Below are 17,597 nucleotides of genomic sequence, written 5' to 3'. Positions count from 1 at the left end.
AAAGGATTTTCCTTAAAATCCAAAATAAAATCAGCAAGACTCACTTTTCTTGAGTCTAATTCGCATCTAGAACCTTCACCTCCACTCTTCAAAGTATATTTCATTATCACATATCTTTTTTCTTAACATAATTCTTTCCAAACTCGTGTTCATTGCCCTCATGAAAACATGAAACAAACTTTGACAACCCACCACATTGTGAGCACTTCTCATTAAAATAATCATTTCTATAAAAATAGCAGCCAGCATCTCTAGGGCATAAAAATAGATCTTGTAAGTCTCTTTATGATCTCCGAAATAGCATTGCACCACACTCCTACAACATCTCATTAGTATGCTGGTGCAGGAGCACCTGAGCACCTGAATGCTCAAATCCTAGCAGGTATAACATTTTATTGCAAATTAAGCATGTGTGTTTATTTTATGCTTCTAGTAGGTTTAATAGGTTTTTTTTGTGGTGTAATAAGGCTTGGAACTCATTTGTGTTAAGAGTTTCCAAGTTTTGTCTTTTTTTTCTCAGGGGGCCAAAAATTGTCAATTTTGGGTCCAAATGAGCATTTTTGAATTTTTGATATTGTAAAGCCTTGAAAGGCATTGGAGCATGTTTATTTAGTGTTTATAATGATGTTGAGTCATTGGTTTGAGTGCCAAGTCACTGGGAGTCAAAATGCAACTTTTTGAGCAACAAAAGTTGTCAAAAGTTGTCAAAAAGCTGTCAAAAAGTGCAAAAAATAACTTTTGGTGGTTTTTGGTTAGTTCCAGCCTATACCTGTCCATACAAAGGCTTCAAAAAGTTGGCACATGTATAAAAATCATGTTCCAATCATTGTATGGGCAGTTTACATTGGAAAAGTAAGAAAAATACTTGTTTTGCTCTTATTTTCTGTGAGTTTTTAACTAGTTTTCTGCACTTTTTAGAGTACAGTCTGTACCATGGCTCCATGAGTCCATACTGCTCCTATTTTTGATTGATGTGATCTCCTTTGATGTTTTAGTAGTGAGTTAGAACAGGTTTGTTTGAAGTGTTCTTAAGAGAAGCATTGTTTTGTGGTTCCAATGGAAGATCATTCATGGTCCAATTGATTTCTTCAAAGTCTCTTCATCCATGGCTTTGAGGAAGTTTGTTGGACCCTCTGTAATTATTGTACCATACATATATTTTCCTTTTCTAGCAATGCACAAGTGTTTGTAAGCCCATGGCAAGTGTGTGAAGTGAGCAACTTGGCTTGGGTATTCTCAAATTTGTTTGAATGGTACTTTGTTGTTCATAGCACTGTACTTTGAAATGTTGAAGAAGAATCAAGTTGGAAAGAGTCAGCATTGTACTTTACCATCCTTGTCTCTCTCATGACTTGGTTGGATGCAAGAGGCAAAGGTGTAAAACGGACTGCAAAACAGTGAGTCACTGTTTCATTGTTAGATCCTCATTGCCAACCTCTCTAAATGGATAGTATGGAATGATGTATTCCTCTTTATTGCATCATGAAAATGTATTTGCATGTGGTTTCAATGTTGAGATGACAAGTTACACAAATTGATTGTAAAGGACCTAAATAAGGATCCTAAAACAGTGTACTCTTTGTCACAGTCATATAATGTTGTCATACTTTGTGGCATCCTTTTGAATGTTCAAACTTACAAGCTCTTTGGAGAGGTTATGTGCATTATTATCTCATGCCATTAACACCTATTTGCAGGCTAGGGACAGAGTGAAGAAGCCAATCAAAACAAAGGAATAAAGTTGCAACTGTGTTAAGACTGTCAAAGTGCAGTGATGGCGGTTGAATGAGTAACAGTCATCAAAATTCCTTTCCTATTTGCTTTGCAAGATGTTCTAACTTCTGTCAGATCATGATTGCATCTATATTTGATATACCTTCATTGTATTTGGTTTATTAAGGTGGAAAATGTGTGCAAAACCTTAAATACATTGCTGTCCCAGTCATTTAGACTGTTATTTCTGTGTAAAGCAGTAGTATGGCATTTATTTGACAAAATGACAATATCAGTAGATGAGGTTTGAATCCTTGAAAGTGTTTGGTATATGTTTTAGCAAGGTTTGGAGCATTTAAATTGGTCTACTATCATGAGAAAGACTTGTAAATTGCAAACCCTCACTAGAAACCTCAAAAACCCTTGAAAATTGCATATTTTGTGGGACAGTCCTCAAACAGTCCGTACAGTACTTGCCATAGCAAAAATCCTTGAGCTCTCATCATAAAATGACCACATCTCCAAGGGTTTTTCATGAAGTCTAGTAGGTTGAGCAGGGTGAACAAATTTCATCAAGAACTAGGGCTAATTCTAATAGCCTTTTTGGAGCAATTTTGACAATTTCATGAAATCGGTAAGGAAGGAGAAGCAAATGATTGTTTCAAACCATCAAAACTGGTGAGTTGAGACCTGAGACACCCTAATACATGCTCCATAGTGTTTCACTAAGTCATTTGTTCAAGATGACCCTTTGAACCTAGAAGTTGCCTTGAGTATTTCAACGCTCCTTGTATCCAACTTAGAAATTTCCATTCTTGAAAAGTGAAGGACAGTCATCATACCTTGCAGACCTGTCCAGATGCTCAATCAACACTTTAATATGATTTAATTCCTTAAAGGTGCAAACAAGATTTGGTAAACCATGGTTCTCCAACAGTTGCCCATTCCTGGAAGAGAGGAGATTCAGCCAGTTGGACAACCAAACTTGTTCATTTTTGGTGACACACAAGAGGACCTCATTTCAGACTTGAATGCCTTAGCATGGAAGGTAAGGAGGACTGATGTCCAATTCAATAGGGTGCAAGCAGTGTTGAATAGAGAGGAGGAGATAGGAGAAAGGTTTAGAAGAATCCCTTTTGTGCCTAGGGATTGATTTGGGAAACACATTGAGAACAAAAGCCCACCAACCTCAAAAGGAGACTAACTTCTATTCTACCTCCTCATCATATGCATCATAGAATGAAAATGGCATAAAAGTTCATGGTACATTGAAAGCTCCACATGGAACTTGAAACAACAATTATTACAAATGTACACAATAAAATGGCTTCAAAGATTCAAAGTCCCTTTGTGATATTTTTAAAGTTGGATGTGTATGTGGGAAAAGTGGGTCGATATAACTCAATATGTGAAAAATGGAGCTCTATGAAGCCTTGCTCACACACTCACAAAAATTCTTGGTGCAAGCTATGGAGTAATGAAGTATCACTCAGCTTCCCAAGGTTGGTCCTATGGTTCTCTATCTTACACGGTCCCTCAAACCAATGTTTTTGCTCTCAGATCACTGAGCAAAATGGTTTAGGGATGGCAAATGCAAGAACAAGGGATGCTTTTTGTTGATTTATTATGAGATGCATCCTAAGCTATGCATGATTCTAGAAATGTAATAAACTAGCTATAAGATGACAAGGTTAGTAAACAAACTATCCTAGCATACTATATTAGTTAATGATTTAGGCTAACGATAATAGAAATACTCTAAAATGCATATTAGATTAATTTCTATTTTAAAGAGAGGCTAAATGATGAGCATAAATGGTATATGAAAGATTGAATGTATTTGAGCATAAGTATGATACTAAAAACTTGGATGATGAAAATGGAGGGATGAGAGCTCTATTTATAGCAAAAATAGGGCAATGGATGGTCAGGATTGAAAGAGTTAATCAAGGGTTGAGTTTGAAAGTTGGGAATCCATGTTTGCAATTTGTACCAATGAAATGGTGACAAATGTCAACATAAGACTGGTTGAGAAAAGGGGTTGGAGACATTAAATGTCTGAGAAGACCTCTTGGTTATCTAGAGGGTAAGGGTCAAGCTTAAGTTAAGATTACCCATTGGATTAAGTTTTAATCCAAGGATAAACTCTTGTGCAAATGATTAAGGGATAACCATGGTCAAAGCAATGAATGCTTGATGAGACCCTTGGGTTATATGGAGGTTGAGTTTAGAGAAAGTCTCTAATCATGCTAGAGGGTTGAGTTAACCATTAATGGTTTGTAAGAGAAAGTTGTTGGAGACTTGGAGCCTTTAATGGTTATTAAAGAATTTGAGGGTTTGAGAAGTGACTTCCCTTTGTTTAGGGATGTGACAAAGTTTAGAAGATGGGTTAGGTTAATTTAGAAGTGATTAGAAGGGTCTAGAAGAAATTAGGATTAGGTTTTAGAATGCAAGTGGGAGATGTAGGAGAATGCAAGTGGATGGAGGGATAATAGGATTTAATTGGAATAAAGTTAATTTAATTCAATTTGGTTGCAATCAAATAAATTAGATTTATTCAATTTAGGATAAACTTTTTAATTAAATTTGAATTTAATTAAAAATGGATAGAAGGGATTTAATTGAATAAAATGATTTATTCATTAAATGGTAAAAAGAAGTCTAGTGAATTTAATTTAAATAAATTGAGTAATTTACTTAATTTAAATAGAAGAATGTGGGTAATTTAATTAAATTGGATTTAATTAAATAGAGAAATGAACATAAAATATTCATTTAGGAATATGGTCATTTTTATATGTCTACATTTTGCCCCTCTTTGAAGTGACGTGTGTGCACATGTTATTTCAAAGAAAATGATGTGTTTTCGTGATTTATGATCAAATGAAATTTTTGTTTTTATGATTTTCAAGTCGTGCCCCAGATTTGATTTGATGTGTGATGCCCTAGATTCGATATTTGATGGTGATGCCCCCTCAAGAGATGAATCAATATTTTGAAAATTTGGATTTAATTTGGTGATTTGTGTTTGGTGTGTATGATTTTGTCTATGTGAAATGTTTAAATTGATTCATCTCTTGATAATGTACATGTTTTAGGGTATAAGGGAGATCGCAAGCAAATTACATGCCCAGTTTCCTAACCCTAATTTCAGTTTTCTCCTATAAAAGGGGAAAAGTGCTTTGATTTGATTCATTTGTGCATTATTGACTTTGGAGAAAGAGATTTTGGAGAGAAGTCAAAATGCCTATTCCGTATTCCAGGCATCGTTTTGAGCATGTTCGGAGGTACTGGAGACTTGCCGCATATGGACCACCAGTAAGTCAACACTTTTGACCCTTTTTTGATTTTTTATATTGTCGTTTTTGGTCAGTTTTTAATTTTTGAAATTCGGTTTTATCGGTTTAGCACGTCAAAGTCGTAATTTAGCGCATACGAAAATTTAGGTAGCGCATAGCATTTGAATTTAGGGCTGCGTCCGAAACAAATAGGATAGTGCATAAAAGTTCTAGGTGAGCGCATGGCGGTAGAATAGCGCATGTTGAACATAGGGTAGCGTGTCAGGTCAACAGAGTAGTGCGTGAGCTAGACCTAGCGCATAGGGGTCACAGGGGTTCGCATGGGTAAGGGGTTTTAGCACGTAGGATAGACCTAGCGCATAGGGTCAAATAGGTAGCGTCAGCATGATGTAGGTTAGCTCATAAGTGGGTTTTAGTGCATGGGGTAGGTTGGGTGGCGCATTGGGGAAAAAGGATAGCACATAGAGGCAGTCTAGCGCATAGGGTAAATAGATTAGCATGTGGAGAAAATAGCATAGCGCATGGGTGTATTTTAGCACGTAGACAATCTGTTTTAGCACATTAGGAAAATTTTTGTGAGATGGGGTGATTTGTGACTAAAAAAAATTGATAGGATAAAGCCATTTTTGCCAGAATAGGTGTAATTGGTGCTTTGTTGTTTTTTGCTGTCATGGTTTTGATTGATTTGTCTAATATGACTGTTGATATAACTTGTTTTGATTTGCAATATTTCAAGTTATGCATAGATATTAATGTGTTGTTTTGATCAAAGCATGATTTGTTTTTGCACTTTGTTTCAAGTTCAATGTGTGAAGCCTGATTTGTGTTACAAGCTGATATGGGTTGGAAACTTGAGTTGTTTTACAAGCTAATATGGGTGGGAAACTTGAGTTGTTTTACAAGTTTATGTGATTTGGAGACTTGAGGTGTGTTACAAGTTTTGATATGGTTTTTGATAACTTGAGTTGTTTTACAAGCTGATATGAAATGATAGGATGTTGAACTTGATGTAGAGGAGAAAATTGTTTCATGTTTTTGTTTGATGTGAGTTTGATTTTGATAACTTTGTTTTGATGGGGAAACTGATATTGGACTTGTTTTGCTGGTTGACAAGAGCGATTGGGCGTGGTTCAGTCGCGTGAGTGATTTCCTAGGCCTTGGACTTTGATACCATGGTTGACACAGGCTGACCTGGATATTATCGAGAGATGTGGTCTAACGTCCTTGTTAGATATGCCTCAGTTCACTGTGAACTGGGGGTTACTTACAGCACTCACAGAGAGGTGGCACAGCGACACAAACACCTTCCACTTTGCCACGGGTGAGATGATAGTTACGCCAGAGGACTGTTACAGGATTCTGCGCATACCAGTAGTAGGTTCACTACTACCTTATGAGTAGTTGGAGGAGGGTGGCATAGAGGCACTTCGCCGCATATTCCATGATGAGACAGTATGTGGATATGAGATCCCTTGGCAGGAGTTCCTGGACTTGGATTACGCATTGCTTCCATCAGTACTAGCAGGGTTTATAGGTGGTATTCTATGTCCCGATCACAGGTCGAAGGGACTATCTGTGGGATGGGGGCTGGTTTTAGAGGACATGGTTACACAGGGCCACAGGTTCGCGTGGAGATCAGCTATGCTAGCCCATCTATACAGGGACTTGCACGAGGTGGTATACCTGGGTTACGATAGTTTGTCAGCTGGCGTGACGCTCCTTCAGGTATGGTGCTGGGAGCACATTCTGGCCGCCAGGCCATTAGCAGACAGAGATAGGCCCGTTGGACATGCCTATGTCTATGGGTACATGGGTCTAGTTGTCCAGTGGAAGCTGGGCAAACTAGAGCATTCGAGGAGAGTGCTAGATGACATTGATACGGTCACATGGCGACCGTATACAGGGTGTGAGATATGGGCAGAGGATGGCCTGGAGATGCCCTATGTTTTCATGATGAGATACTTGATCGGGAGGACCCCATTCATGATCGAGAGATTTGTGGTCACCTGAATTTTGTGATAGTTTGGTCGACAGCAGGGTATACCTTAGGGGGCTTGTTTGTATGCACACCAGAGGCAGGACATACCAGATTGGGGTCCAACTATTGATAGTGCGGTGGCTATGGAGGAGTTTGTCAGCTTGGCGGGCCAGATATGGGATTATGCCCCAGAGATTTTGGATGCGGGCATGACAGATGAGTTCGCGAGATTGTTCGCTGCATAGGCAGTGGCGAGGATATCAGATCCAGAGGAGATGCAGCCGACATTTGATGATGATGATAATGACGAGGGAGGTGGAGATGATGAGGATGATGGGGATGGTGGAGGAGGATGATGAGGGAGAGGAGATCGGGGGAGGAGAGGAGATAGAGGGAGGAGAGGAGATAGAGGGTTCGAGAGAGCAGTTAGACGGGCGGTGATGGATAGAGGGAGAGGCAGGTTGACCATTGGAGCAGGTGGAGAGGGGAGGGTGGGGGAGGTTCTAGCTATAGTGGGGGGGATTGATGAGGCGACATGACCTGCTCAGAGGAGGAGGATGAATGTGCTCCCACCTCCAGCACTGAGGATAGGCAGAGGGAGAGGGGATACCCCTGCATAGGTACCCCTATGGGTCCGGATCCCCACTCATGTTAAAGATGCATAGATTAGGACCCTATAGGTGATGGTACAGTAGCTGCAGGCACAGTTATTGACATATCAGCGGTAGATTGCGCAGTTGACCACTGAGCGAGACACAAAGATAGAGCGGTGGGGTCGAGCATAGGAGCTTGCAGCGAGCATGCAGAGGGCAGCAGTGGGTCGTCCAATGAGAGACACCTTGAGAGAGCTATCTTTGAGAACTCAGGAGGCGAAGTACTACCGTCATCACTATGAGGCTGCGATACCCAGGAATTGTCGAGTACAAAGCTTTACACAGTTGAGATCCAGTCGATCTCGAGATACTGGGTCGCAGTCAAAGAGCGGAGGGGTGACAGGGCCATCGAGACATGATCCCCCTGGAGATGCAAGGGTGGGGACTTCTGGAGCGAGACCATCTCTATCAAGGGATAGCCATACTTGAGAGACATTGTCTCCATTGTATTTTTTATCATTGTATTCTTTGTACTGGGCACGGATACGACAGATTTTGTACATTTTGATCATTTTTGAGATATATATATATATATATATATATACGACATCATTGTCTTTGATCATGTGGTGTGTTACATGAATGTATGTGCTATGCGTTCTTTTCTTTACTTTATGGTGATGCAATGCTTAAATGTATGATGTAGGATGTATGCGTTGATATGTTGTGAGATGTATCTTGGAAATGAGATGTATGATAATGATATGCAAGTAATTATAAAATGATATGCAATTATTTGTAAAATGATATGCAACTAATTGTAAAATGATATGTGACTAATTGTAAAATGATATGCAACTAATTATTTTTGGAGCATCCTCATTTTGTATTTGCTATCTTGATATAACCATATGTTATTTGCTTTCGAGATAAGTGTCATCATTGAGCATTGATTTGATTTTGGGATATGTTGAAAATTTATACAAGCATAATGGTACAATTGAACCATAATGACCTAAGAAAAATTTACATGATATTTGATTTTGCAAGATAGCACAAGCGTCAAGGTATAATTGAACCAAGACGACCAGAGTGTGGATTGCGTATAAACAGACAAGATTAAATCATTTGTATGCATGAAGTGGAATCATGCCTTCAGTGATATTCGATGTATCATGTCTTGAGGCAAGTATTCACACAGTACAAGTGATCACCTCCCAGACAGAAATCTAAGAAAATATTGGAGTTTCCCCATGATCTCTAGCTTTGAAGCATTTAGTGAGAAAAGGCAGAGAATCCAATAATTTTTAAAAGTTCAAAATGCAAAAATAGTCAAGATTTTATGCGATAATGCAACATTTAGTACTTCAGAAAATCACCCATCCTTGGTATTTTTGTATTTCTTTGTTTTGCTTTGCGATGAAGTGTAGTTTTGGTTGTTTGGATGTAATGTTTCTGAGTTTTGCAAATAGTTTTGATGTCTTGAAAGTGTTGCAAATTTTGATGATTTATTGCCCCTAGCTGAGTGTGCCTCTTGACGCGATTATGTACAGTGATTTCCAAGCCATGGTGGAATGTGGTAAGAGGATATATATGGATAGACTAGGATAGTGACTATGCTAAGTATGTCCTAAATGGATATGTGCTAAGTGTCAGGCGATGGCCGATAGTGTTTTAAGGATATGGATAAAATGGTATGGAGATAGATAGAGAAGCCATTCTTTCACAATAGCACTTGTTACCAGGTTTTCACTAGTTGCTTTTATTGTACCTTGTTATTTGCTTTTTCTAGATTTTTTGATTTTTTTTCTTGTTTTGGCTTTTTCCGTGCATTAGACTACTCAAGTGTAGTACTTCTTCAGATGGATGTTGTTAGTTGGTTCATCGAGCACATCTCCTTCTAAAGTTGTTAGCTGATAGGCACCTGATCCATAGACTGATATGATGACATAGGGACCCAACCAGTTAGGTTCAAACTTCCCTTTCTTTTCTCGATCTTGCTGATTTCTTGGATTTTCTTTGAGGACTAGGTCACCAACTTTGAAGTTGCGAGGGATGACCTTGTGATTGTAGCTCCTGCGCATGCGTTGTTGATATGCTTTGAGATGAGTGTAAGCATGTTGACGTCTTTCATCTAATAGTTCAAGTTCTTGCAGTCAGTTAACTCGATACTCTTCATCCGAGATTAAACCTTTCAAAGATACTCTGAGAGATGGGATTTCTACCTCCAGGGGTAAAATGGCTTCTGATCCATATACCAATGAGTATGGTGTTGCTCTTGTAGGTGTACGGATGTTGGTTCTGTATGCCCAAAGTCCTGGATTGAGTTGTATGTGCCAATCTTTGCCTGCATCATTCACTATTTTCTTTAGGATTTTTAGTATTGTCTTGTTAGATGCTTCTGCTTGACTATTTCCCTGTGGGTAGTATGGTGTAGAGAACCAATGTTGGATTTTGAATTTTTCACATAGTTCTTATACATCTTGGTTTTTGAAAGGTCATCCATTATCTGTGATGATTGAACTTGGAATACCATATCTATAGATCAGATAATTTAGGATAAAAGAGGCAATTTGTTTCCCAGTTACTGTGGTCATAGGAACTGCTTCTATCCATTTGGTAAAGTATTCTGTTGTAGTTATAATGAACTTGTGTCCATTTGAAGATGAAGGATGAATTTTGCCAGCTAAGTCTAGTCCCCACTGACAAAAGGGCCATGATGTTGTAAATGGCTGCAATTCCTATGCTAGTGCGTGTATCAGATTGCAATGGATCTGGCATTTAGGACATTTCTTGGTGAAGTGGTAAGAATCTTTCTCCATTGTAGGCCAGTAGTATCCCATCCTTAGAAGATTTTTAGCAAGAGTAGTAGCACTTGAATGTGTGCCACAAATACCTTCGTGAAGCTCGTGTAAAGCAGAATTAGAATCATTACGATCAAGGCAATGAAGAAGAGTACCATCTAGACCTCGATGGTACAAAGTATTAGCGGTAAGGGTATAACGGGCAGCTTGCTGGATAAAATTACATTTCTAGTTACGGGATTAGTCAATGGGTAAGATATTGTTCTTGAGGTAGTCGTGTATTGATCCATATAATGGAGAATCTGAACCAGTCAAAGCATAGATAACATGGGATTCAAAGTGGTCATAGGCAGGGGAGAACAGTTGCTCTACCAGGAACTTGTAACGACTCTATTGCTCTGGAATTTATAATAATGAAGCGATAGTAGCCATGGCATCAGCTGCCTTGTTGTTCAACCTTGGTATCTGCTCGAAGGTGATGTGCACAAAATATTGTTTGAAGTCATCCACCATTCATTTGTAGGGTAGCAGCTTGTCATCCTTTGTTTGATAGTCGTTGTTGATCTGATTGATGACTAATTGTGAATCTCCGTAGACTTTTAACTCCGCGATTTTCCATTCTACGGCCATTTTGATGCCTATAACCAATGCCTCATATTCAGCCACATTATTTGTGCAGAGGAACATAAGCCTATATGATCTTGGTATAGTGTGTCCTTCTGGAGTGATGAAAAGAATACCAGCACCTGAACCATGTTGGGTGTAGGATCCATCAAAGTATAGAGTCCATTGTTTGGTAGAAAGAGCAAGAACGTCCCTATCCGGAAATTCAATCGCCATAGTTTGGTTTCCTGGTAGTGGTGCTTCAGCTAGTTGATCTGCAATTGCTTGTCCTTTGATGGCTCTTCTTTCTGTGTATTGGATGTCAAATTCATTGAGAATCATGACCCATTTAGCCAATCATCCAGTAAGAGCTTCTTTGCTGAGTAGATATTTGAGAGGATCAATTTTTGCTACTAGCTTAATGGTGTGTGCTAGCATATAATGTCAGAACTTCTGAGATGCGAAGACCACTGTTAGGCAAGCCTTTTCAATGAATGTATAGTTGAGTTCATAGCCATTCAATGTCCTACTGAAGTAGTATATGGCTCGTTCTTTTCCTTGTTGATCTTCTTGTGCCAATAGTGCCCCCAGCGATATATCTGTTGTTGAGATATATAGGATAAGTGGCTTTCCTGCAATTGGTGGTACCAGAATTGGTGGATTCATCAGGTACTGTTTGATTTGGTAAAAAGATTCTGCACACTTGGTCTCCCATCTAAATGGTACATTTTTGTGTAGTAAATGGTTAAATGGTAGACTTTTATCTGCTAGCTGAGCGATGAATCACCTTATTGATTGAAGTCATCCTTGTAGAGATCTGAGTTGACTGATATTATTTGGTGGTGGCATTTCCATAATGGCTTATACCTTTGCTGGATCTACTTCAATACCTTTAGCTGAGACTATGTAGCCTAGTAACTTGCCTGATGTAACCTTGAAGACACACTTCTTAGGGTTGAGCCTAACTTGGAATTTATCCAATCGATCAAAAATCTTTTCTAAGATGCCAAGATGTTCTGCTCTAGTGAAGGATTTAGCTAGTAAATCATCCACGTAATCTTCCATAAATGTGTGCATCATGTCATGAAAGATTGTAGTCATTGCTCTTTGATAAGTAGCCCCTGCATTCTTTAAGCCAAAAGGAATAACATTCCAACAGTACGTTCCCCAAGGACAGGTGAACGCGGTTTTATCTTGATCTTTCGGGGCTATTTTGATTTGATTATACCCTAAGAAACTGTCCATTAGTGAGAGCATTGCATGGCCCGCTGTGAGGTCTACAATTATGTCGATACTAGGCAGAGGAAAGTCATCTTTTGGACAAGCTTTGTTGACATCTCAAAAATCAGTGTAGATTCTAATACTGCCGTCTGGTTTTGATATCGGTACTATATTGGAAATCCATTCTGCATAGTCAATGGGTCAGATGAATCTGACATCTAATAGTTTCTTCAGTTTAGCTTTGACCATGAGTGCCACCTATGGATTCATCTTTCGTAGCTTTTGTTTGACTGGTTTAATTCCTAGAGAGATGGACAAGTGATGCATGATTAAGTGTGGATCTACTTCGGGCATATCGGCATATGACCAAGCAAAGTTAATTTGTTGTTCTTTAAAGAAAATGATAAATGTTGATCGTTCCTCCTCTGTCAGAGATTCTGCAAGGTGTATGTTTCTGACTAAATCTGTGGTACCAATGTTGATTGATTGAGTGGGCTCAATCAATATGGGTGATCGCTCATGAAAGTTCTCAGGAAGAGTGTCAAGTCTCCCATCTTTAGGTGCCTTAAAAAGGTTTTCACCCTTAGATGCATCCTTTATTTTTACTTTTTTGTGATCTTGAGCTGCCATTGACTGGTTTTCAGCACTAGATCTTTTACTTGGTTCATTTTTTGCGACTGAGAGACTTGGCACTCCCTGATTGGCAGACATCGTTACTTTGTTCATTGGTAGAGCCTGTTTCTGGGTTAACGGTACATAGGTAGTGGATAATAGATTCATCATCTGGGAAAATTGGTATATCATGGATTTCAGGTTCATCCCAGTCTATGAGGTCAGGAAAGACAAGCGGCAAGGAATTGTTTGGTGGATCAAGTTCTGCTCCTGTAAGTGCCAAGACAGAGGTTTCATCGTGATTGTTCTTGGTTTTAAAGAAGTCCGGGATTTCATCGAGGTCCTCAATGGTATTATCTTCTGTATAGACTTGTTCATAATGTTTCTGTTTGCTTTCCTTGGCATCATAGATATTTTGTGGACCAAATTCAAGATGTCTATCTTCTGCGTTATGCTCTTCCTGAGAAAGGGGTATGTTGTCAGTGTTATTAGGGATATCTGTAGTAGCATTTGAGTAGGTACCCCATTCATATTCATTGGAATCAGTCTTTGAGGCTTCATCCCATATTCTATCAGTGTTGTAAACAGGTATGTTGTATGGTGAAAACAAATCTTTGATGATAGATACCATTTTGATAGTTTTTGTTGATTCGGTGTCAGATCTTACTTCCACTTTCTGTATTTGTTCATAGACTATGCCTTCTCGGGGAGAAATAATGGTATCCTGAGATGATTTTATTTGTTCTTGAAATAGTGGATCTTGAATATGAGCTACTACCGTAGATATGGCCCTTTTGTGGTTTTGAAGTTTTTCCTGATGTAACTTCTATTCTTGACATTCCCATGCCTTGCATATTGTTTCTACAGACTCAAAGAGTGCTTCCTGCCAGGGTTCTTCTTTGTACTTCCTCTTTACTTTCCATTGAGGCTTCACAGTTATGCATGGCGGCTTTCTTAATAGGAAAGTGAGCTTACAACCCAATCCTGTTTTGTTTCTACTGGGCTGCGAAGGAAGATCTATGGGTTCAGTGACTCCTTCTTTGCGTTTCCCAATAGGTCCTTTACCATCATATCCCATTTGCTGCATGATTAAGTATCCTTTTCCATATAGGTGTGTAGGTAGAACAATGTCCAGTGTAGCTGCTCTGTTATCTTCTTCCTCATCTTTGTATAACCAACTAAGAATATCCTTGTCTTCTGATTCATGTGCTAGAGTGCCCAATTGGATGAAGGTACCATCAAATTTGGTGATGGGCTAAGTGACCAGATGTGTTGATGTAGTAGGCAATCCATGAGATCTGGGTGATGTTGGTAATTTGGCCAAACATAAGGGCTCCAAAGAGTATTCTCCCATACCTAGGTCTTTGATTTGCATTTGCTGTTTGAAATCTCTAGATAATGAACTGGGCTTTGTTGTTTGTAGATCTGATGTTGAAGATCGTTGCTTTTCTCTATTGTGAGGAACCAAACTATCCTGGGCTGCCCCCATTGTGTTGCAATGTTGAAATGGATTATGATCAGTAGATATGGAGATTTCTTGTCCGTCATAAGGAAATTTGACACACTGGTGATACGTAGAAGGCACTGCTTGCATTTCATGTATCCAGGGTCGCCCTAACAAAATATTGTAGGTGAGATCTATGTCTAAGACCTAACACATAGTATCCTTTTGCAGTGGTCCCACTTGAATAGGTAACATCACGGTTCCTTTAGAGGATCTTTCCTCATCATCATATGCCTTTATGGTAATCTTCTTGCAAGGATCAATAGACTCTTCTGAGAAGCCTAATGCATAGATAAGTTTTAAAGTACATATATTAAGTCCAACTCCTCCATCTATTAAGACTCTTTTTACTCAGTGTTTGCAAACGATGACTTCGATATGGAGAGGAGTGTTATGCGGATGACTCAAGGAAGCATTGTCATGCTCTGAGAAGGTGAGGTTATGAGGTCTTGTCATATGGGCAACCATGGCTTGAATTCTATCTGTATCCATATTTTGAGGTACATTGGTTTCCAATAGCGCTTGTTCCAATATGTCTTTGCATTTCGGTGATAGTTTCAACAATTCTAGTATAGATATCTGAGCTGGAGTTTTGTGTAGTTGGTTAACCAAGTCATATTGGATCTTTGGTGTAGGAGTTGTAGGTGCAGTATGTCCTTTTAAGACATATTTCTAAGTTCGGGTTGTCACATTAACAGATTCATGATCACGCTGATCTCAGATTGTGATGACATTTACTTGATGATCTTCAGCTGATATGTGATTTATGGTGTTGTTGTAGATATGGTTGATACAAGCTCCACGTGTATCACTCGAGGTTGAAGCGCCATCTTTGTTGTAATTTGGAAGAGGATTTTTAAAGGCTCCGTGATCACCATTTGTTTTGAGACCATCTATCGTTAAGTCACCTCGATCAATCATGTCTTGCACAATGTTTTTCAATCTCATGCAATCATTTGTCCGATGACCCTTGTTACGATGGAAATCACAATAGTGCAAATCATTCCACCAAGGTGGTTTGATTTGGGGTTCATAGTTCCTAATCGCAGGCAAGGAGAGAATTTTGTTTGCCAGAAATTCTCTGAATGCTAATTCTAGTGATTGCCCTAGTGGTTTGAAGATACACTTTTGGAAATTGTTTGTGCTGTCGCATGAATTTTAGTTAGGTCCTGGATTCGTGTTTTTGCTTTGAGTATCGTTGGTGTTGTTTGTGTTGAGTTGTCCTTGATTGGTGTTTGGTGCATATGTGTTAGCATTTGGGTTAGCATTTTTAGGATTTTTCGTAGTTTGAGGATTTCCGGATAATGCAAGCACTGGTTGCTTGGATTTGAGATCATGTGATTCATTGTTGCCTTCGTTTTTGTTTCGAGTCCAAAATCAAGATTTGTCCAAGTTGCTATTGTTCTAGTTATTGTAGTTTGATGAGTTTGTTCCTTCCTTGAAGAATTTGAGTGTTCCCTTTTTGACACATGCTTCCTCTACTTGAATGCCATTTTCAATCAATTTAGCAAAAGACGGTATGCATTGGAGTTTTAGCTTGTAACTCATTTCACCATTCAAGTTGTCGATGAAGATTTCCATTTTCTCCTTTTCAGGAATATCTTGAGGATATCTTGATACCATACATCGCCAACATTGAAGGAATATCATGAATGTTTCGTTGTTCTTTTTTTTGGTGTTGCAGGCGTCCAACATGGTTATGGTGTGTTGGATGTTATAAGAGTATTGTGTTATGAATTTGTTAACCAATTCATCAAATGATCTGACAGGTGGTGTAATTTTGGATAACCATTCCATTGTTTGCCCTCCCAAGCTTCTTGGGAATAACCTCATCAAATAGGTGTCATCATGAGAAAACTCAAGACTCATGGTACAAAATTCTCTAACATGATCACAGGGATCACTTTTTCCATCGTATTTGTCAAATTTAGGCACGTCTAAGTTTGGCGGAAAAGGGATCATGTGTAATCTCCTGTCAAAAGGATAAGGACAGATTTCATTCAAAGAGTACTGTACTATTGTCCCTTGTTGCATGTCCTGCATTTGCCTTTGTAACATTTGCATTTGTTGAGTAAGGGCAGCCAAAGGTACATTGTTTTTCCTAGGGAAAAGTTCTTCCCTTGTATTGACCCTCGGTTGAAACGGTGTTTGGAATGGTATATTTTGCTCAGGAAGGTATTGTCTTGATGTATGTTGCTCCTGTATGTCTTGATTTGGGATGTTTTGCATTGGTTTATGTTGTTCTGGTATGTTCTGATCCAGGATGTTTTGTTCAGGGTCGCGGATTTCCCTTTCTCGCTGTCGTTCTTGATATTCGTACCACTGAGGGTGTGTCCTAAACATATCTGCGTCAAGGTTTTCAGGGAGTTTTACTCCTTTACTTGTGAGCATGAGCAAATATTTTTCTTTGTCATTTTCCATGAGCCTTTCTACAAGCTTTTGGAATGAAGCATTTTCCTGACATTCTTGTAGAAGCGCTTCAGAAATTTCAGTCTCCTCTAGGTGTGGACCTTCAAAAGGATTTGACAACCTTCGATTCATACTAGACTCTGCGTGTGTCTCGCTTTGTTGGTTTCTTTGAGAGCGAGTAACAGACATTTTAGTAGAAACTTTCAGTGACGAAGGGGACAAAATCCTCGTTGATATGTTGTTCGGGAGTGGGTGGTTCTGGTTGAGGTGTGTTATAAGTGATACACTCATCAGGCAAGAATGTCGGATTGATCTTTCCTCTGTGGTTTATGATTTGATTAAAAGCGGAATTTTGACAATATGCTCTTGTTTTTAAAGGCTCTTTGTCAAATTCGTTGGATTTGTTTTAGATATAATGTTTGACGTGATGAAGGAATACCCGATGAAATTTAAAGAGTTGACGATTGATGTATAAAAACTTATTTCTCCTGATGAATTTGGAAAAACTAGGTTCTTGTTTCTTCAACGTGATGTTACGATAAAGGTTCTTTCTTCTCAGAATATGGGGATTAGTCATGCATGAGTGATCAATGGTTTCCTTTGATTTGTTTGGATTTAGTTGATCTTGTTTGGAAAATTTCAAGTCTTACTCTATCAAAAATGAAGGTTTAGATGCCCCTTCATGATGCAGTGTGCCAAATGATATGGATAAAAGCCTCCCGATATGGAGACTTGATTTGACAACCTAAAATTGTTTAAAAAAGTGTTTTTGAGATGAAATCCGTAAGATGGTAAAGGATTTTGTTGATACTTATGATGAGGTTTCCGGATTATGATAAGATAGATATGTTTTACCATGCG

The 17,597-nt window shown here is 38.8% G+C and overlaps 1 pseudogene; it reads left to right on the top strand.

Annotated features, from left to right (window-relative positions):
• Positions 1-7,790: 7,790 nt before the first annotated feature.
• The window catches only part of LOC131029515 (indole-3-acetic acid-amido synthetase GH3.6-like), a 119,704-nt pseudogene continuing 109,897 nt past the window's right edge, over positions 7,791-17,597 (top strand).

The sequence above is a fragment of the Cryptomeria japonica genome, chromosome 5, assembly GCF_030272615.1.
Source record: "Cryptomeria japonica chromosome 5, Sugi_1.0, whole genome shotgun sequence".
NCBI classification, from domain to species: domain Eukaryota; kingdom Viridiplantae; phylum Streptophyta; class Pinopsida; order Cupressales; family Cupressaceae; genus Cryptomeria; species Cryptomeria japonica.
The sequence above is the reverse complement of the archived record's forward strand: the minus strand, read 5'-3'. Positions and strand labels throughout refer to the sequence as shown.